Genomic DNA, 23,131 nt, shown 5'->3' on the forward strand with positions numbered 1-23,131 from the left:
CTTAATAGATTTTAGCTCATTATTTAATTCTATCAAGATCTTTTTGGGGTTCTGAACCTTTGGTAGTCTCAAAAATTATGCCTTCAAAGAATATTAGACTTTTAATTAAAAAGAAAAGCCTTCAGCCATAGTCTGAAGGCTCTGGTGAAGGAATGATAGACATTACCCTACAAATTTGGGCGAGGTCTTATTTCCTCCTAGTTTCAGACCTTAATGGGACTCCTAAAAGTACACTAAAATTAGAGGAAGCCTTTGTTTACTCTAGGCAGCCAAATGGTTCAGTGGATAGAGTGCTGGGTCTGGAGTCAGAAAGGCACGAGTTCAAATATGTCTTCAGACACATAAGCTATAATACCCTGAACAAGTCATTTAACTTCTGTTTTCCTTAATTCACTGTAAAAGGAAATGGCAAACGATGTTAGTATGTTTGCTAAGAAAATTTCATGGCCAGTATTTATATACTATGGTCTGTGGGGTCACAAAGAGTTGGGCATGACTTAACAATTAACTGAAAAAATTCCATCTGTTCCGACTCTATATGAGACCACCACAGCTGAATGAACAGAGTGAATGGTGACTTTTGAATGTCAACCCACAGGTTTATTATCTTTAGAAAAATTGGCTGTCTTGACATCTGGAAAATAAAAGCATCATTGCTGGATCCTGAATACTTACGAACTATTTTTATTATGATATTTCTGGTAATATACACTCCATGCATATTTATGTTATTTTTTTTCAAAATGCTTCCCATTTCTATAGATTTCTTCTTCATTTGCAGGTGTGATTATAGATTCATGAATGCAGCTAATCAGTCCTAATACATACAGAAATCCAGCCATTGCACTGAAATCTGCCTTGATTTCCGGATGATGTGGTGGCCCTGAAGAAAACTCATTGAACTACATAATCCAGAGGAGCCTATGGGAGAAACAATAAAGACAGAAAAGTCAGAAAAGAACTGAGTATTTGGGCTTTGTAAGTTATATTTCAGAAAGACCCCTTTCCTGACTACACTTCTCATTCCCCCTTCCCCACCGTCTCCAACACAAAATGACACAGACATGTGCCCTGTGTTCTGAAAGGAGATCTTATTTCACTAAGGAGGTTGGTTATCTCAGCAGCTTCTTATCTCAGTACTTTCATTCTGTCACTAGGAAAAGCAATGTTTTTTTTTCTTTCTTTTTTTTCTGTATCAAAGCATTACAACTATTCAGTTCTGCCTATATTTCAACAGTCATTGGTTAACATTAAGGAGAAAAAAAACTATATGTTGCTTCCCTTTTGAGCAAAAATATAATTGTACTTGACTTTGTGCATTCTATATCCAAACTTGTATATGTCATGAAGGCCCAATGTTGTCATTCATGGTATGACCAGACAGATAGTAATCCTGCTACAGTTTGGTAGATGATATTTAAGAGTTGGTGAACTCTTCATTCTGGAAATGCATCCTGGATTTGCTGGTGCCTCTCTAATCTCAGCTATATTGGTTCTTTGATGAGAGCCACAAAGTCTATTTTCAAAGTCATCCACACAGTTTTCCAGACATGGAGAGAGCTTGTATGCATTAGCAATCTCTTCAGGAATCAAGAGTTGGAGTTGGCAAAGAAAAAGAAGGAAGATGAGGAGGAGGAAGGGGAGGAGGAAAGAGAGAAGAAGAGAGAAGAAGAAGAAGAAGAAGAAGAAGAAGAAGAAGAAGAAGAAGAAGAAGAAGAAGAAGAAGAAAAAGAAGAAGAAGAAATGGTAGTTGCCATTATTGGTTTTGTATCTCCATCAGAGCTTCTGCCACATTTGATGTTGTTCAGTCATTTCAGCCCTATCTGACTCTCCAGGACCCCATCTGGGATTTTCTTGGCAAACTTACTGGAATGGTTTGTCATTTTTTTCCTCCAGTTCATTTTACAAATGAGGAAGCTGAGGCAAATATGGTTAAGTGACTTGCCCAGGGTCTCAGAGATAGTAGGTAACTGAGGCCAGATTTGAATTCCAGAAGTTGAGTCTTCCTAACTTGAGGAACTCAATCCACGGTACCATCTGTCTGCCTGTTTTTCCAGCTAGAATGAACTAATTCTAGTAAACCTTTTAGGGACAGTGCAGTGCTTTGTCACTGTTTTATGTCACCAGCAATAAGGCCTCTTCATCTCCTCCAAAGTCAATCCCAACATCAGGCTGCTGCCATTCTCCTTCAGTGGCCAGAGGGAGCCAGAAAGAAAGAAACATCCCAGCTTTAGCTCTATTTATATCCACATCAATACGTTTTTATGAAATCTTTACTATGTGCCAATTTGAAGCCAAGTATTCAAACTATGCTTCAGAGAGCGCAACTCTGATGGGCTGACCATGTTGTTTGAATGCAAAATGTATGCTTGCCAAAATGACTATTTTATGGAGAAGTCACATGGGGCAGGTGATCACATGGTGGTCGGAAGAAGTGATACAAGGATACTCTCAAGGTTTCTCTCAAGAACTTTGGATATGACTGTGCAACATGGGAGACACTGGCACAGGAATGCTCAGCATGGTAGGCCCACATCAGAAGGGATGCTGTGCTCTTTGAGCAAAGTAGAATTGAGACAGCATAAAGTAAATGCAGGACGTGCAAATTTGGGATATCCACCCCAAATATTCACGTGGACTACTGGTGCCCAACCTGTGGTAGAGCATTCCGAGTTCATACTGGTCTGATCAGCCACAGCAGGACACATTGAAACTTCACTTTATCATGGTGATGTTATTTTGGTCCTCTTCAAAAATGAAAGATAACGACCAACTATGTGCCAGACATTGTACTGGGCACTCAGTTGGCAAAAACAGAAATCAAACAATCCCTGCCTTTAAGAAAGTAACATTCACCCAAGGAGAAGGTCACTATAGATTAATAATGTTAAGCTCTAATAGAAATGGAGGCTGCTAACCCCTGCATAAGGATGTCTATGGTCCAGTTCTGGTAGGAAACCACACATTAACATTATCACTATTTTATCGTATTTTTTATTTGTTTGGCTAAAAATTTACAATTGCATTTAAATTTCATTCAGGCTGCATCTGGGAGTGTTGCGGGCTATATTTTTGTTTCCACTGGCTTCCTGTTTCACACCTGTGAGCTGCAGGACATGGAGAGTTTTTAACTTGGGGCTCTTGCCTTTAAAAAGAAAAGAAAAACTTTTTATTAATTGCATTTCAATATAATTGGTTTCATTTGTAACCCCTTGTATTTTATTTTATGTCTTTAAAAATAATATTCTGGATGCCCACCAGAGAATCTTTGTCAGATAGGTAAATAATTTCAGGGAATTTGAGAAGGAAAAATTAACTTGTAGAAAAGCCCAGAAAGACTTTTTGGAGGAAGTGTCTCTGACAGGAAACTTAAAGGCAATCAGTATTGGAAGACTCAGAGGAGAGGAAGAGGTAAGGGAGATGAGCATTCCCTGCATAGGGCACATGCTGGGAAAAGACCTGGAGGTGGGGGATTCAGTGGTGAGTTAAGGGAATAGCTGATAGGTCAGCCTGAGAGAAGCTGAAACAGTAGATCACAGTAATTAGGTACCTGTAAATCTCTCTCTCTGTAGATTCTAGGGTACAAGAACAGAGGGAGAATACCTTATTCATCCTCATATCCCCAACAGGGCCCCATATAGTATAGGAATGTAGTAAGCCCTCAATAAATATTTGTTGAATGAAAAAATCTATTCCTTTTCTCCACACCGAGAACTTAAATGACCAACTTCTTTGTGATTCATACACAGATGTCATCAATACTCATTAGTTCTACATACCTCAGGGGGGAAAAGGAATGCTTCTACCTCAGGTACAAGCACAGTGTTTTTCTGGTTCACTGATTAGCCAAGTAAATGTGTTTGCCGAAAGGATGCTGCATCAGAAGCGACTGCTTCATTAAAATACATACTTCTATGTTCAATCGATCACTTGGCTATCAGGGGAAGATGCACTAATTAAAGCCAAAGGAACTCTTTCTTAACTTTAACAAGAAAGAAATCTGTGTGAAAGAAGAGTGTGTCTACGAGGATATCCTTCCCGTGATTTCCTATATTTTTCATTAGTAGAGTTCCTCCGGAGGTATGGCCCTGGGATGGTGGACAAAGTACTGCACTCAGAGGAAGAAGTGATGACTCAAGCCATTTTCTGAAACTTATTAGCTGTGTGACCTTGGGCAAGTTGCTTAACCTCTCTGAGTCTCAGAGAACTGGATAGAGATTTTCTATTAAGTATGAGATGGGTTGTGATCTACACTGGTGAAGTAAGTTCCCATACCTTAAGTTATTCACAGATTCATCATTATTATAAAGTCCATTGACAGGTTATTGATAAGAAGGCTTCTGGTTCTTATGTCTATTGACTGTCTTCACCAGGGGATAAAGGTCTAGGCAGGGACAGAAGGGTGAGGTAGACTTTGTCTCTGAATGGTTATTCAAATGTGGGATAATATTATGTTAATGTTTGTCTTTTTAAGAGAAAAATCATGTGTTCATAATTTTAAATACTAAGCAGATTTTTCAGCCCTACTCACCTTATTAAATAATTCAGCAGATATGTTATTGTCTACTAATTATTGAAGCCAACAGATAATTATGTAATAACCACCATGTAAAGAGTAGTGTGCTGGACGATGACTGATGTACAAACGTTAGGTAAACTGTGGCCATTGTCCTTAGGGTTTTTGTAGCTCATTCGCGGATACTGTACATTCTGAGATAAACTCACTATAAAAAAAAAAAATGTTATCACTGCATTTAAAGACACGTGAAACAATGTTGTTAGTCCAAAGCAAGACCCTAATAAATGCTCCTTAACTGATTGGCAAAGGACAAAGGAGAAAGTCATAGGCAGAAGATTAATCACTGAAGGTTTCATGGAAGAGAGCAAGAATTAAGTATCCTCTCCATATTCAACAATCCTTCCCAACATAGAGAATGCAAAACTGAAATGAGTATGTAATAATCATGTTTTCAGTCACACAATCCAAGTTTATGCTACTTTTTTGGGGTATTATGCAATACTATAGACTCATAGTGGGTTTGGAGTCCTTGAAAAACAAACAACAGACCTTTATTTCACAAGTTACTCCCTCCTCAATCCTGTTCTTATCCACAGATGATTTTTAGAAAATCAGATATTTGTTTATTCTAATCAAACATGACTAACAAATGACATGATCCAAGAGATACATGAAGACAAAGGGAAGTGGGTTCCCTGTGTAAGGACAAGAATGGACAGTCTGAGTGCTCCATTGATGCACTAATGTTAGGAGGCCTTACACAAAGCCCTCAGCATTATTCAGTAAGCTACCTGTGTGAGGACAGAAAGGAGACATGAATGTTAGGAATTAGGAATGGGTAATTGGGTTGGATACTATTGTATTGGAGTGTCCATCCATATTAAGGGAATTACAGATCTAGGATTAAGCATAGTATATTATTTGTTATTAGGTTTATCTGACAGTAACAGCTTGTTGACATCCTTTTGAATCCTGGCTCCTTCCAGAAGGTTGGGCTGCACAAGCTTTTCATCTCCCATGCCTGGAATGGACACGCTCCTTGTTTCCACTTCCTATAATCATTGATTTTCTTCAAGCACCAGTACCCTTCTTACCTGAAAGTCTTTTCAGGTCCCCACAGCATTAGTGGCTATTCGTAGAATTGATGTGTGTGTGTGTGTGTGTGTGTGTGTGCATGCACACGCACGTATGTATGTATGTGTTAAACTCTGCTCTTAAAATTTCATTGGGAACTCTTAAGGCTTCTCATGGGGAAAAGGAGAACTTGACTTATCCAAAGATACTCCAGTGGAGCACAGTCCTTCAAAGCTTATCTCAAGATAAGAAGGTTTTAAATCCAAGTCTCAAGGATGAACTGAATGTTTGTGGACCAGGAACCAACTGAGGAGCACATCACGAGGGGGATTTTATAGATTCCAAAGATTGCCAGCTGGAGGGAACCATAGAGAGCATTTGATCCAACTTCCTCATTTTACAGAGAAGAAAACTAAGGCATAGAAAGATGTGATGACTTCTCCAAGGTCACAAGATAGCGTGCAGTAAATTTGGAGGTAATTTGTGTGATTTGAAATAAGAGTCAGCCTTCCTGGGATTCATTTTCTTTAGCTGTAAAAATGAGAAGGTTGCACTTTGAGCCTTGTCCCCAGGTTACAGAATTAGGCCTCTTTCTATTGTGCATAGGTAGAATTCATTCAGTATTTTTACCAGAGGAACAGGAAACTGGTATTTCCCTAAAAATTAAAAAAAAAAAGGAATTACCTATTTTAAATCCAACTAATTCATTCTAGGTTCTTTTCAAAGTACATATGTGACATAGTAGGGGAACAAGTTAGAGTTTAAAATCCTGTCTGAGACATTTCATTAGCTGTGTGATATTATACAAGTTACTTAACCTCTCTAAGCCTCAACTCTCTCATCTATAAAATGGAAGTAACCACAATAGTACCTGCCACACAAGATTGCTATGAGGATTAACTGAGATAACAAACAAAACACTACAAACCATAAAACTCTATAGAAATGCTGGCTGTGATTATGATTATTATTTAAGGGATAAAATATAAAGAAGGCTTGTGATAAACTGAACTTAATCCAGATCAAAATAATAAGAACTAGAGACCTTATGAGGACTCACTAAAGGAGATTTGATTATTTGTTTGATTTTCTGGAAAAGAGAAGAGTCAGAGGGATGAGGCTCATTGTATGACAGCTGGCTACTGAACCTACAAGACTGTCCATTAGAAACCACTCTCATCCTTCTTCTTCATGACTTTAATAAGATGTGATTCTGAGAGAATCAAATCTATGGGAACATTGTGTGGGGGGGTGGGGTGGGGAGTGGGGTGTGTGTCTGGCTCCAGAGGACAAATCTAGTAGTAATGGGTGAGTGACAGAGATGTAAATTTGGATTGGATGATTGGAGAAAAGTCCCAATAAAATGACTTTCCAACTGTGGGATGGGCAGCTTCAGCAACAAATGGATTATCCCTCTCTGATGGTTCGTGAACCAATACTGGGTGACCACTTGTCTGGTCTGTTGCAGAAAGTGTTGTATTCAACTGTGGGTTGGATTGAATAATTGCTACAATCTCTTCACACCTAGAGATCCTTAGAGTAGGATTTGAGGTAAACATTCATGTGATGACGGCAGCTAAGTGGCACAGTGGATAGAACCAGGGCCTGGACTCAGAAAGACCTGAGTTGAAATCCAACTTCAGATGCTTGCTACCTATATGACCCTTAGATAAGTCATTTAACCCTCTTGACCTCAGTTTCCCATATGTAAAATAAGCTGGAGAAGGAAAGGGAAACCACCCCAGTATCTTTGCCAAGAATACCCCAAATAGGGTCATAAAGTGTCAGACCTGACTGAAATACCTGAAGTCCATGTAATGACTGTCATGTGCAAGGAAAAGGAAAAAATTCTAAATGCTAAATCCACCTCATTCAAAAGGCAGTTGGGTTGGGACTGTATTCAGCAAGCCCTAAGGTCAAATCCTGCCTGTATAACTATGGACAAGTCATTTATTGTCACTTTACCTCAGTTTCTCATCTGTAAAATGAAGGTGCTGGACTAAGTGACCAGTAATATTATTTAGGCTCTAAATCTACAATCCTAAGAGTCTATGAATCTTGCAGGAATATTAAAATATCATGTGGGTCGATTATTCTTAAGAGTTATTCATTAAAAAACCTAAGAAAATTCCAAATGAGATGTTCATTTTTAAAGTGTTTACCAACATGCCTAACACTATGTAAATGTTTATTTCCTTTGCCTTTGCCTTTTCAGAATCATTTATTGCATTTCCTGACTTTCTGGACTTTGAAGCCCCGCTCCTACTTGTTGACTTCCTTCTCCATTGGCTGCTCCACCCCCTTTGCTGACACTGCTTTTTTACGTCTTTTATGATGAGTTGTCTTGTGAGCTTCCAGAGAGTAGAGAATGTTTTTTCTATAAGTACACCCAACTCTTGGCACAGAAAGCATTGTACATACTAAAGACACAGTAAATGCAGTATTCTGTCATTCGCCCATTTCTATGTCTTCAGCACTCTTTTTGGCCCTCCTAATGGATACATTTCAAATATTTGCCAGTAATAATTCAGTTAAAAAATGACCAAATGTCCCCTGTGGTTCCTCTCCCATGGTTCTCGTTGGTTATCTCAATGCAATTTTTCATAGCTGTGTCATCATGGGATTTCTAAGCTGATTGGAGTGTTACAGTCTTTTGTCTCCTCAGATTGGGAATGTGGATCTTTGATGAAAATGAGCCCTTTGCTTTCCCTTTGTTAGGACACCACTTTACACAAACATTGCACTCACTCATATTGTTCCACTTGTTCCTCTTCCAGCTGGGGCCTCAGCCTCCCTTCCCCAATGAGCAGTAGAAACTGCCAAGGTTCTAGTCATAGGGAAGCCTTTCCCAAGCCCTTGATGAAACCATAATATGATTTATTCACTATGCACATCTGGCTAAGAGGTTATGTGGATTTGTGGGGGACTGGAACTCACTCATCTCTGCTTTGTCAGTTTGGTCATTCATGTGTTATAAACAAAACATAGTCAACCCATCAGGTGTTTTATGGAGTAAAATCTTCTGTGTTTGGTAATAGTGATTTAAGATTCAAGAGGAACTGAGCCCAGAGAATGAGAATAGTAAGTCCCATACCAGCTGGGATTCATTTTCCTACAAAAAAAAATCATCATAAATTGATAGGAAATGAGGAATATTTGGCTAAAACTCTGTTTATCAAATGCAAGCCTAAAGGGATTCTGAGGGAGTTCTAAAGGGATCATGGGACTGGAACTGTATAACTATGAACAGCTGTCCTCCAGTGGCTGTGGATCACTGATCTTTTATTGCTCTTGGCAGTTTTTGGTTCCTGAGTTGGACGTTGGTTGCCAACAAGGGGATCTCCAATACCTACTCAGCTGGAAAGGTTCTGGCCCAAACTGTCTAAGCAGAACAAGTCATGTTCTTGTGGCATTGGTAACATTCCATCAGAGTGAGAGGGAACATGATATGTCAGGGATACACCTGACATTTGGTATCTAAGAGAACTGGGTTTCTCTTTGGTACCAGCTACTCAACACCTGTTTGATATTGGGTAAGTTCTTTTACTTACTCTCAGTTATTAACAAACAAAAACAATCCAAAAAAAAAAAAAACCCAAAACAAAGCAACTCGGGTCAGATTAGCTAATCCTAAAGCTTTGGTGCATTCACTGCAACCAGTACACAATGAGGATTATCTAGGTAGAAAGTATGGAGGTAGCTTCTGAGAATATCAAGAGAAAAATGGAAGGAATTCTGCCTTCCAAAAATTTGTTTTGTTCTGGAGGAGTGGGAATGGTACAGCATGCACATAAAAGAGTCAACACAAAAGCCAAGGTTTCCCCATAGGTATCTACATGTTCCTATAGATGCACAATATATAAGTGGGCCAGGGGTTCCCCCTTTGATTGTTAGATTTTTCTTGTTGTAAGCTGGAGGCTGATACACTGCTCTGAGAACAAATGCTCCAGCAGATTTTGCCCTTGTCGCTAGCTGTCTGGGACCTTTTGATTTTTTCAAAGTTGAAGCAAGAGGAAAGGAGACATAAGACATCCAGGAGCCTATGGTGCTGGGTGAGGGAGTTATGTTCATGTCTTTTATGGGGAACCAGATCCTTGGATCCCACCATTGGGTTCAGGTCAATGGATAGAGCCTTCCAGCTTGGTGGTTAAGCCAGTTTTTGGTCCAGTATGCCACAGTGCATGGAAAATTCATTTTCAAATCCTGTTCCTGAGAAAAAGCTAGTTGTGTATATGTTTGGTTATGGACAGGATACATCTCTTAGTACTAGGGGGGAAAATAAATACACACACACACACACACACATATATATGGATATATGTATGTGTGTGTATGTATGTATATGTATGTATATACATATATGTATGTATGTGTGTATATGCATGCATGCATACATATATGGATATATTTATATACAGTATGTGTATGTTTATGCATATGATATGCACATATGTGCTTTCACATTTATATGAATTTTAATCAATATTATATATGAATTATTGTGTTCTATTTACTGTGGGTATAGTTATATATGATACTAAAATAGTTATATAATATTAATAGTTATATAGTATAATATAGTTACATATATTACATACATACATACATATATCATATAGTACAATATAGTTAATTTCCTATTTCTGATCATTGCTAGCTATATGATACTTGGTCAAACTCAACATTATGCATCACAGGCGACTTCCAGGGCTGTCATGACTAAATTACTCAGAGGTTATTATTCTTACAAGTGGACAGAACTTGTTTGGAGAATTTTTCATACTAAAAAATTCACAGACAAATTCTGCATACATGTTAATACATGCAGCATAGAACTGTGGCATTGAGCCTACATAGATTGATAGATATGAGCCCATATACTGTTTCTATTGTTTAGTTGTTCTACGTTGACTCTTTGTGACCCTCTCTGAAAATTTCTTGGCGAGGATACTGGAGTGCTTTGTCATTTCCTTCTCCAGCATATTTTACAGTTGAGGAAACTGAGACAAATAGGGTTAAGTGACTTGCTCAGGATCACACAGCTAGTAAGATGCCACATTTGAACTCAGGTTGTACTGACTGCAGGGCCAGCACTATATCTACTGTGCTACCCAGCTGCCCCATATAAGCTTATATATACATACACACACACACACGCACACACACACATATACACACATATATACATATACATATATGTATGTGTATGTGTATGTATATATTTGTATGTGTGTATATATGTATGTGTATGTATGCCTATATGTTATATACATACACATATACATACATTATATATGTATATATTCATGCATATATATACATACATATGTGTATCTTGATTAATAGATATGAGACCAGGTTCATATCTATTCTGATTGGCTAAATTAACAATAACTGTAATCTTCAAGCTAATGATTTAAGTATGACCCCATTTCAGTTATATCTATGCATTCAAAGTGTCTGATTTCGTCTAGATTCAGGTCTCCCTATGAGGAAAATCTATTCACCAACCTAGAAGACCATTCTTTTATCCCCTAACACTCAGTGATATTAAATGGCCCATCAGTCTAACAGGCAAGATCTGAAGTCAGGGCTTCCTGATTCTAAGTTCAACACTCTATTTGCTTACAGGTTACTGACTTTATACAAACCTCTACACTCTTATAAAGGGCCACCATAGTGAAACCCTCTGCTTCATCTGCAATAGCATCCCTGACAGATTGGGGCTGTTAGAAAGAATTAAGTATGGCCATTATAAGGATCTGATGAGTAATGATAATCTTGGATGAATACCTAGTCACTATTTATTGTTGTATTAACAGATGAAAATATCTGAGCTTATTGTGGAATGCCCAAGTATAAATTCAAGGAGTACTCTGCTTGTTAAGAATTTTAAAGGGCCAATAAACATGAACTATATTTATGTAGTTGGTGGACAGTGTGACAAACCAGTGCCTCATATTATTCATACTCAGGGCCAAAAGGATACTTAAGTACCTAGATTTTTTTCAGGGAACATATGAAATTTGACTTACATGGAACCTCTGGTCAAGCTCAATCTTGGCTGGATAATAGACTCCTGTCATAAACAATAGAAGCCAGGTAATCTCCAGATACATATTTAAAAGGTCAGCCTTATGTTGCATAGACCAATAAAATGTCTTTCCATTTTGTTCCTTGTAGAGTGATAGTACGTTTCTTTGCCTTGAAGCAAAATTCCCATATAGTGAAATTACAGTCTGAGAGAACGGCTTATGGGGAGACAAACATTTACTTCTGCTTTTGGGGGGGGTGGGAGAGAAGTTTGACTTACTTTGCTGAGCAAAAGAGGCTTCCCTGATGAGAAGCCTGCTTAAAACTTGCTTGGTTTGGGAAGTTGCTTTCAAATCAATTTACTTTGTCCACCATGGATTATAATCGATAGTCACATGGTCAGTAAAATCTTTTTTTCCAGATTTAAGTCCTAGCATCTTGAAGAATTCACAAGTTCTTGAAAATTTACTTGGGAAAAGTGGCAAAGGAAAACACTCTAGAAATCTGCACACCACCTCCACCCCCCATTCCACCCAAGACTGGCCACTAGGCAAACCTGGGGACTAAAATGAAATCTGTCTTATTGCAACCTGAGATGTATTGTTGTCATTTGGTTCTTCCTTGATTATCACCACCAAAGGCTCCTGATGATATGAATAAGAATAAAACCACTTTTATATGACACTTACAGGGTGCCTGGTACTGGGCTAAGCACTTCATCTTGGTTAACTCATTTGATCCTCACAACTCTGGGATCAGGGTACTATTATTACCCCTGTTTTACAGATTAAAAAACTGAGGCCAACAGCAGCATTTCAGTCATTTGCCCAGGGTCACAGAGCTAATAAGTGTCTGAAGAGAGATCTAAATTCACATCTTCCTAACTCTAGGCCGAATGATGGATCCACTGTGCCACCCCTGACAAGTACCATCTTCATACTCCAACATTCAAGCTCTCAGTGCTCCATCCTTTTCAAGGCCCTTTCCTGATTACCCTGTGCTGTTGTTTAGTCATGAAGTCATTAGTGAGTGCTTCCTGTTTGTCAGGGGCTGTTGCTAGGCACTGGAGGTCAAACAAAGACAAATCCTTGGTCAGTCCTCTCTTCAGGAATGTCCCATTATAACAGTGGGGACCACATCCAAACAACTTTGCACATGTGAGATAATTACAGAGGCAAGGCGTTGTCACTGGGAAAGAGTGGGAAAGGCAACCTGCAGAACATAGGAGCTGAGTTGAATCTGGAAAAGTCAGGGAATCCAGGAGGAGGGATGAAGAGGGTGAGCATTCCAAGCAGGGAGATGGGAAGGCAGTCATTATTAATGGGTTCTTTTCAAGGATGTTTCTTTGTCTAGATTTTATCTTGGAGCAGTGAGGTGCCTCATGGGATAGAGTGCCAGACCTAGAGTCAGGAAGACTCATCCTCCTGAGTTCAAATCTCTCCATAGACACTTAGTTGATCAGTGACCCTAGGCAAGTCAGTTAACCCTATTTGCCTCAGTTTTCTCATTTGTAAAATGAACTGGAGAAGGAAATACTGAAAACACTTCAGCATCTTTGCCAAAACCCCAAAGGGGATTACAAAGAATCAGACATGACTATATCGACTGAAAGCTTAATCTTATCTCCACAGATATTGTCTTCCCTAATAGAATGTCACAGTCTCAAAGGAAGGGAATGTTAAGTTTGCATGTCTTTATCCATGACTGGCAAGTCTAGTGTCTGGTAGATGGGAGTTACTTACTTGCTAATTACTCAAAGAATTGAATAACGCCTAAGTTCCTTGCACTTGGCTACCAGCAACTCAGCACTGAGACAGTTAGTTAAAAGGAAAGTCAATATAGCCAAAGCAACAAGGCACGTGGAGGGAAAGACAAGACATGGAACATTCCCATTGAGTCAAAATAGCATCACTACCACCTCAGAACCCAATGGTGGTAGCCCAGGATTCAGAGCCTGAAATCCTGAGAATAGCAATGCTACACCCCTCCCCCACCCCATCCCCATACAATTGCCCCACTTCCAGTCTAGGGATCAAAGACATTATCTATGGAAACAAACTCTGTAGCAATAAGAATAGCAAACTATTCCCCACCACCACAAATCTCAAACACTCACCAACTGCCATCAATGGGCAAGTAAGCCAAGAATCTTGTGAATAGCTATGACCTCAGGCCATTGGTCATGCTTCCAGACTAGTTAGTAGTCTTCATGAAAAGGGCACCCATGTAGAGAAGAACCTAGGTATCCTCACCAACTACTGACCAACTGACCTAGCAGGGCAGGTAAATGAGTCTAGCTGAAAGTGCTTAGCAAGGTACTTTGAGAGAGAGACAAGAGGCACTGTGCATTAGGTGAGTCAAACCAACATTACCATATCATCTACCCCCTCCCCTCAAACCCTGTGGAGACAGTCCAGGGTAAAGAGCCTTGGAAGTAATAATTCCCTGCAGACAGACCTTATAGTAAAGCCACTAAATCATCTCTTATGGAAATGTTTCCTACTGGAGGCAGAGCTAAGATGGTGGATTGTAGGTCAGGATTCAGCTGAGTTCTCACAATATTCCCCTCAAAATAACTTTAGAATAATGCTGCCAATCAAATTTTGGAGTGGCAGAGCCAATGACAGGTAGGAGGAAGACATTTTCCAGCCTAAGACAATTTAGGAGGTCTACAAGATAGGTGTGCAATGCTTGGGTGGGTGCAGGTGTAAGGAACAATGGGAGCACCAGCAGTGGGCCTTGAAAATGGTAGAGAGAGTAGCAACAGCAGCCTCAGGAGCTACCAACCCAGAGACAGTAAGTGGGGGAGAGAGGGCATCAAACAACTGTTCAGAAAGAGATTACTGAAGAGTCTTTACTGGCACTGGGTGAAGCTTGGACTAATTGGCAATGCTATTACCAATCAGCAGTTTTGGGCTGCAGTTCTAGAGTGAAAAAGAATAGTTGTTACAAGAGAGCGGGGCCGCTGGCCACAGTTCCAGGACCAAGAGGAACAGTAGTACCTGTGACCACAGGGGAGTAGAGCCCCTTCCTGGGGAAAGATCAGGGGAACAGTGAATACACTATGCCCGGAATCATATCACTTTTGGAAACACTAAAAACTTGCCCATTTCCAGAAGCAGTTCTGAAAATAAAACACAAAAAATTCGCTGAAAATTGGCACAGTGCCATTCCACCCTCAGGTGAATGGAGCCCTACTTTAATATGCAGTTCATAGTGATGAAATTGGCTGGAAAAATTAGCAAACAACAACACAAGAAAGAAAGAATTTGACCATAAAATCTGCTATGGTGTCAGGGAATCCCAAGACATAAACTTTAAAGACAACAATGTTAAAACACCTACAAGCAAAGGCACAAAGAAAAATGCTAATTGGAATCGAGGTCAGCAATAATTCCTTGGAGATTTAAAGAAAGAGATAAGAGTGGGAGAGGAAAGGATGAGAGATGAAACAAGTGTGATGCAGGGAAATTGTGAAAAAAAGAATTAACAGTTTGGTTAAGAGGCACAAAAATTAAGAAAGCAGTATTGGCCTAATGGTAAAAAAAAAAAAGGAGACACAAAAATTGACTGAATAAAAGAGCTCTTTAAAAGGTAGAATTGGCCAAATGGAAAAAGAGATTCAAATGTTCACTAATTTCCATAAAAATTATAATTGGATAAGTTGGTAAGCTAATGACTCCATATTACTTCAAGTAATAATAAAATGAAATCAAATGAATGAAAAATAGATTAAAATGTGAAATATGTCACTGGAAAAACAAAAGTCCTGGAAAATAAATTGGGGAGACATAATTTAAGAATTATTAGACTACCTGAAAGCCATGATTAAAAAAATAAAGAACTTAGAAATCATACTTCAAGAAATTATATATGAAAGCTATCCAGATATCTTAGATACAGAGGGTAAAATAGAAATGGAAAGAATCCATTGATTATCTCCTGAAGGAGGTCGCAAAACAAAAACTCGTGGGAACATTAAAATCGCATTCTAGACCCCACCACATCGAGGAGAATATACTGCATGCAATTAGAAAGAAGGAATTCAAATATTGTGAAGCTGTAGTCAGGATAACAGAGGATTTAGCAGTTTTCATTTTAAAAGAGAAGATGGCATGGAACATAATATTCTGGAAGGCACAGGAACTAGGGTTACAACCAAAAGTCACCTACACAGCAAAATCAGATGTAATATTTCAGATCAAAAATGGACACAATAAAACGGAGAGCTTCCAAGCATTCCTGATAGAGCAGAACAGATAATCTGACATTCAAAGGCAAGACTCAAGAGAAGCATAGAAATGTAAACATGAGAGAGTTATCATAAGGGACTCAATGGAGTTAAGCTATTTGTAATCCTATTTGCAAAGAATATGCATGTAACTCCTAAGAGCTTTATCATTATTGGGGCAGTTAGAACGAGTCTGCATAGACAGAGCACATGAGTATGAGTCCTTATATTGAGATCATCTCCAGAAAAGAATGCAGGAGTAAAAAAGAGGGATGTATTAAGGGGAGGGGAAAGGGAGAGGTAGAATATGGAGGCATATGAAGAGGAGCTTTTATAGTGGAGAGGAAAATGAGGGGGTGGGCAATACTTGAACCTCACTCTCACTGCAGTTCGAAGATATATATATGTATATGTGTGTGTCTGTGTGTGTGTGTGTGTGTGTGCATTCAAACAGACATTACTGGGGTATAAAAATCTATCTTCTCTAATAGGAAGATGGAGAAGAATATGAAATATGAGAAAGAGATCGTAAGAAGGAGGGCAGATTGGGAAAGACAGTGGTCAGAAATAAGACAGACTTTTGAAGTGGGACAAAATAAAAAGAGAAAGAGAAGAATTAACAGAAGAAAATGGGATGAAGGGAAACATACAGTTAGTGATCATAATTATGAATGTGAATGGGACCAGCTAAGCTAAAGAATGGAAATGGATAGCAGAATGAATCAGAAATCAGAATCCAAAAATATGTTGTGTACAAATGATACACTGGATACAGAAAGACACCCACAGAGTTGAAATGAAGGGCCAGAGTAGTCTGTTATGTTTCAGTGCATGCTTCAGTAAGCACCGCATCGTGCACAGGGGAGCTTGCTATCACAGGTTCTTAGATCTGCATTCATAAAAGGAAAGTAACTTTCAAGGAGTTAACAATCACTGTAGTCAAACACATGTATCATTTTCCTTTAACCAAGCACATTTATCACTCAGTTAGTTCAAGGAGTCAGCACCCTGAATTTCAAAGAAAATACAGAGAAATCAAAAGATCAACAGACATGGCTTCCTCTGCCTGAATTCAACAGACAATTGGACCCCAGCTGCCTCAACATAATTACCAGAGGGAAGGATGACATCTGGGTTCTCAAAGCCATGGCAGGCGTGGGGGGAGGGCAGGGATGTTAACAGCTTCCCAGAGTCCTTATCTGGCACTCAAACCTTCTTGCAAAAACTAAGCCTCGAAGTACAACCTTACCCTCATAGTATTTATAACGTTTATAGAGCCAGGAGGGCATCCCAATCCTCAAGAGTCAGTGCCTCATTAACAAAAGCTGTGGATGTTTCTACAAAACTTCCCTAATCAAACTGCCCTTAATGGGCAGGTCCATTAATGGGTGGGGACGATCTTTAATCACATTATCATTGCAAATACGTATACTGTTTCTAGCTAAAGAAACTCTTGTTTCTGTACTTTACTCCTAGTAAAGGCTCTTGATTGATAAAGGTGAGATTCAGTCAGGCACTTGATTATACTAAAACAAAAACAGCAAAAGATCCTAATTTTACCTTCTATCACACTCAGCTAAAGTTAAAGGGCAGGGGTGGCAACCATGCTCCAAGGCAAAATAAAAACAAAATTGTATCTAATTGAAGGAAATAATCAGGAAAACCACATGCTAAAAGGTACCATAGACAATGAAGTAATATCAGAACAATTTACGGCAAGTTTCTCTGATAAAGACCTAATTTCTCAAGTATGTAGGTAACTGAGTCAAAATTATGTAAATGTGAGTCATTCTTCAGTTGATAAGTGGTCAAGTGATATCAACTGGTAGTTTTCAGATGAAGAAATCAAATCTATCTACAATCATATGTTTAAATGCCCTAAATTATTATTGATTAGAAAAAAAAGAAATTAAAATTGCTCTGAGATACCATCTCACACCTATCAGAAATAACAAATGCTGAGGGGGCAAGAGAAAAAATAGGTATGTTAACAAACTGTTGGTGGAGTAGTGAACTGGTCCAAATATTCTGAAGAACAATTTAAAACTATGCACAAAGTGTTATAAAACTATGTACACCCTTTGACCCAGCAATACCACTACTAGGTTTATATTCCAAAGAGTTTAAAGAAAAAGGAATAAGACTTGTATGTGCAAATACACACACACATTATATATATATATATATATATATATATATATACATATATATATATGTATATGTATATGTGTATGTGTATGTATATGTATATGTATATGTATATGTGTATGTGTATATATAATGTGTGTATATGTATGTGTGTGTGTATATATATATATATATATACACACACACATAATTACCTACATACATATATCAGCTCTTTTAGTGGAGAGAAACAATAGAAAATTGAGGGGATGCTCATCAATGAGGAATGGCTGAACAAGTTATAGCATGTGGCTGTGAAGAAGTACTATTAGGGTATTAAAAATGATGAGGGAGTCGTTTCAGGGTGAATAATAAAACAACAAAAACAAAAACAGCAACAACATGACCACCTATATGAACCAGGACAAAGTGAAGTGAAAACATGATTAATGTGCCTGGCAATAGCAATGTTGTAATGATGATCAGCTGTGGAAGATCTGGCTGCTCTGATCAATCCTGTGATCCAAGACAATTCCAAAGGACTCCTCATTAAAAACAAAGGCTACCCATTCCAATGAACTCAGTGCAAATTGAAGTAAAATTTTCTTGCTTTCTTAGTGTAATTTTTCATGTGATACAGCTAATAAGAAAATGACTTTTCCGTGATTTCACATTAATAATTGTTATCAAATTATTTGGCTTCTCAGTGGGTGGGAGAGTATGGGAGAGAAGGAAAGGCTTTGGAGCTCAAATTTTTTTTAAAAAAGAAAATAATCCTAGAAATTAATATAAAGTTATAAAAAATTTCTTCCTAGTAACTGCTTCTGTGAGTGTTATAGCCACAAAGACTGAAAATACAGGATAAGAGGGTTTTCACTGCCAAAGTCAATGGTACTGTTAAGTGGTTCAACATAAGAAATTGTGGTTTTATTCCTGAGAAGAATCTTAAAGAAGATGCATTAACAAAAGCTTCACTATTATCCCCTCAGGATCACTCTGCTGCTCCATCTAACTTGGAGCTGACTTGTCTCCTGTCTTGTTTTCCATTGATATCCCAATTGCTTAGCTCAGTGCTTTGCACTTATTAAGTATTTAGGGAATGTTATTTCAACTGATCTATACATTCAGACGATGTGTGAGCCCCTTGATGGCAGGGTTGGTTTTTACCTTTATTTACATCTCCAACATTTAGAACTGTGCCTGGAGCATAGTAAGTGCTATTAAATGATTGTTGAAGATTAGCCACTATACGAAAGATGAGAGAAAGAGATAGAGAGAGAGAGGGAGAGAGAGAGAGAGAGAGGGAGAGAGAGAGAGAGAGAGAGAGAGAGAGAGAGAGAGAGAGAGAGAGAGAGAGAGAGAGAGAGAGAGAGATCCAGTCCTTGCCCTAAAGAATCTTACATTATAATAAGACAAGCTTTAAATTACTAGATGCATTCAAAATGTTAATAAAGTATCTAGAAAGCAATCTCAGAGGGAATGGTCCAAGCAACTAGGAGGACCATGAAAGACCTGCAAAAGTTAAGATTTGAGCTAAGGTGTCAAGAGAGCATTACAGGTAATTTTGGCAGTAAACAATTAGCAGCTGAGGGGATCAGCAAAGTCTTTCTGAAAATTATGTTTGAGATATCTCTGAAAGAAATTAGAGCTCTTATCACAATATATGGCATAGTGTTTAATAAATGTTTGTATATCAATCCTTAGATTCTAAGAGATATAGGTAAAGAAGAGGTTGTATATTCTAGTCAAGGAGAAAATCTTTGTAAGTTTTAGACACTGTAGCAGAGCAGGGGCAGAGGAAAGAGGCTTTTTGAAGACCCTTAAGTTTCCACATAGATGGGTAATTACATTATCTACATAAAAATTTGAGTATGTAAAATGGCCTTCTACTCTATGTAGTCACAACTTCATTCTAGCTCTGCCTTCATTCTCATTTACCAAAAAAAAAAAAAAAAAGTAAAAGAAAAAAAAAAACCAAGAAAAACAAAAGAGGATCTCAGAGAGGGAAGCCTTCATGGTATAATAGTTGTCTTTATAAGGCACAAACTAACAGATTCCCCCTACATTTTTCTCCCAGCCCCACTTCATGCTATAATTAGTACCAAAATGCCTAGCGACATGGGCAGGAGATGACAGCGGGCAATAAGTTAGAATGCAATGCCATGAAGGAGTGCCTTGAGTCTCCTTATGTTCAAACATCAAGTAAAAATCCATCTATTGCCTAGCACATCTTTTCTTGTCTAGTTTTGTGACATATTTGCCTTTCCATTCTCACTCTTGCAAGTGTGTCAGCCATACCCTATAATGAATAGAATTCTGGAATTTGAACAAGGCGGACTTCCATTTGGATCCTACTTCAGACACTCCGTTTGCTATATCCCCATGTCACCTGTCTTCTCTGAGACTTCCACATGACCTTCTGTAAAATAAAGATGGGCAGAATCATAGTATGTATGACCAGGATTATCATGTGGTCCCTTGAGATCCCATATGGAATGGACTTGATGAACACAAGTGTCATGTAAATGGTGCTGATGATAATCAACAAACAACAAAGCTTTTGTTCTTTTTCTGTTCCACCCCTACTCCAGTTAGAAAATGCAGTTTCATCTCATCCTTGCTTCCCTGCAAGCTCACTTCACCTTTGTTTGGGAAGCCTTTTTTCCAAGATCAAGTCCTCCATGTTTTCAGAACAGATGTTTCATTACAGGAGGTGGTGAGTCACTCAACTACATAAGCAATTCACCTTTTCCCCAGTCTCAGGCAGATGTGTGCTGTTAAACAGTTTTAATAGGAGATGAACCTAGCCTCCTGCTCTGAGGACAGGAGAACTTTTTCTTTTCCTTTTTTATTGGCCTTACTATCTTCATGGTTCATTAAACACAATGTACAGCCTTCTGAGTGGACCCCAGAAGGACCTGACAGCTAGATGAGAGTTGTCAGTCTTCCTCCTACTCTGTCCAAATTGAGTAATAAAAAAGAAAGGAGGGGGTGGGCAGAAAGTAAGGAACACCATTTAGATAAATGTCTCTCATGAAATTAAAAGAAAAGTATGCATTTTTGAAAGCTTCAGGAGGAGAACATGGTTAGGCAGCTAGACAAACTATGGCCAGTGTTAATAAATCCATAATGCAGGGCTCTAAGAATTATCACCATGCTTTGCAACACAAATAGCAAACTTGAGGCCAAATATTTACAGAAGGGAAAGTTCTGGATCTCAGAAGACACATCCAAAAAATGTAGTGGATAATCAGATACTCAAATGACATTAGACACAATTGTTTTATTGTCCATAGGCCAGATTAAGATGTTAAAGAATATGTACAATCTCTCCTTGTTTTCACCCCAAATAAAAGGCAAAACTAGAGCTATTTTATTGTTTTTGCATTTTTAAAGTTCAGGTCACAATGATTAATCATTGCAGCACCCAGGGACAAGGAACCAGCGGCATTTAGAGTTTGGATTGTTCAGAATTCCAAAGTTAAGCAATGGAACTTTTCTTTTTTTCAAATGTTAGGGCTAAACACAGTTGCACAGCATGTTTAAGCAGTACATGCATGATTTTTCCCTAGAGCAGAAATTACTGTGTAGTCAAGAAAAAATCCTCTGAAAGCTCCCTTCCCAAACTGATTAATGATCAAAAAGAATTTCACTTTGCCTCTGCAATTTGCTTTGTTAGTAAGTTTTGTGAAATGCCATCATCTACATACATAAAACACAGATACATACACACATAGGTACACATATACAGTCTATATACACATATATTGCATGTGTGTATATGTATGTATACATGTGTGTTTTGGGGTGTATGTATCAAGCATACATCCTGTAAATACACATACAGAGTTGATACAGAGAGGGTCTATGGTTTCTTCTCTCAACAAAATGATGCTAGATTTATTTTAGAAAGAGAGAAACTGAGCCACACTGAGAATTATTTGAATTATTCTTTTTGGTTATAGTCAATGCTCTATTTGTGAAGGCATAATGCTACAGAAGAAAGGGTGCCAGTCTTGGAGTAGGTGTGCCTGGGTTCAAATCACATGATACCTCTATAATCTCAGACTTCACCTCTCATGGCCTCAGTTTACCCACCTTCAGTATGAATAGGCTAGATTTGAAGGCCTCTAGATTTCTACTAGGCCCATGATCTTTTCCTAATTTTTATAGAACCAACCAGAGGTTTTGAGATGGAAGGGAGCCACAGAGTCATTTACTCTAACCTTATTTAAAGGACGTAGGTACCGTGAGGCCTAGAAAATCTAATACTTGTATATATGACATATTTTTTATAAATTTGGCTCAGTTCTCTATATATTTTAGAAATGAGGCCTTTATCAAAGACATTAGCTGTAAAAATTGTTTCCTGGCTTTCTGTTTCCCTTCTAATCTTAGTTGGCTTTGCTTATGCAAAAACTTTTCAATTTAATGCAATCAAAATTATCTTTTTGGATTTCTTAATATTCTCTATGTATTGTTTTGTCATAAATTTGGTCACACATTCTCCATAAATCTGACAGGTAAATTATTCTTCTCTCTTCTAGTCTGCTTAGATTTGTATCTGAATCATGTATCCACTAGGACTTTATATGATATAAGACGTTGGCCTATGCTTAGCTTCTGCCATATTATTTTCCATTTTTTCTCAGAGGTTTTTCTTAAACAGTGAGTTCTTATCACAGAAACCGGAGCCTTTAGATTTATCAAACAGTAGAATACTATACTCATTGACTACTGTGTCTTGTGTACTAACCTATTCCACCATCCCACTCTATTTCATTTTTAAATATTATTTATAGTTTACAACATTCACTTTCACAAGCTTTTGAGTCCCATATTTTCTTCCCCCCTCTCTTCTCCCTCCCCAAGACAGCACACAATCTGAGATAGGCTCTACTTATTTTCACATTAAACATATTTTCACGTTAGTCATATTGCAAAGAATTGTAACCAACAGAATGAATCACAGGAAAGAAGAAACCAAACAAAACAAAAAGAGAGAGAACAAATCATATGCTTCAATCTGCATTCAAACTCCGTAATTTTTTCTCTGGATGTGGATAGCATTTTCCAGCACGAGACTTTGGGAGTTGTCTTAGAACCTTGCATTGCTGAGAAGAGCCAAGTCTATCAAAGTTAGTCCT

At 38.3% G+C, this 23,131-nt stretch overlaps 1 long non-coding RNA gene across 1 annotated transcript; it reads left to right on the forward strand.

Annotated features, from left to right (window-relative positions):
- The first annotated feature begins 351 nt into the window (after positions 1-351).
- On the forward strand, positions 352-965 carry LOC140524230 (uncharacterized). The gene is made up of 2 exons (XR_011973620.1): positions 352-701; positions 782-965. It is a non-coding gene; the product is annotated as an uncharacterized lncRNA (long non-coding RNA).
- The last annotated feature ends 22,166 nt before the right edge of the window (positions 966-23,131 follow it).

Source organism: Notamacropus eugenii, chromosome 2 (assembly GCF_028372415.1).
Source record: "Notamacropus eugenii isolate mMacEug1 chromosome 2, mMacEug1.pri_v2, whole genome shotgun sequence".
NCBI lineage: Eukaryota > Metazoa > Chordata > Mammalia > Diprotodontia > Macropodidae > Notamacropus > Notamacropus eugenii.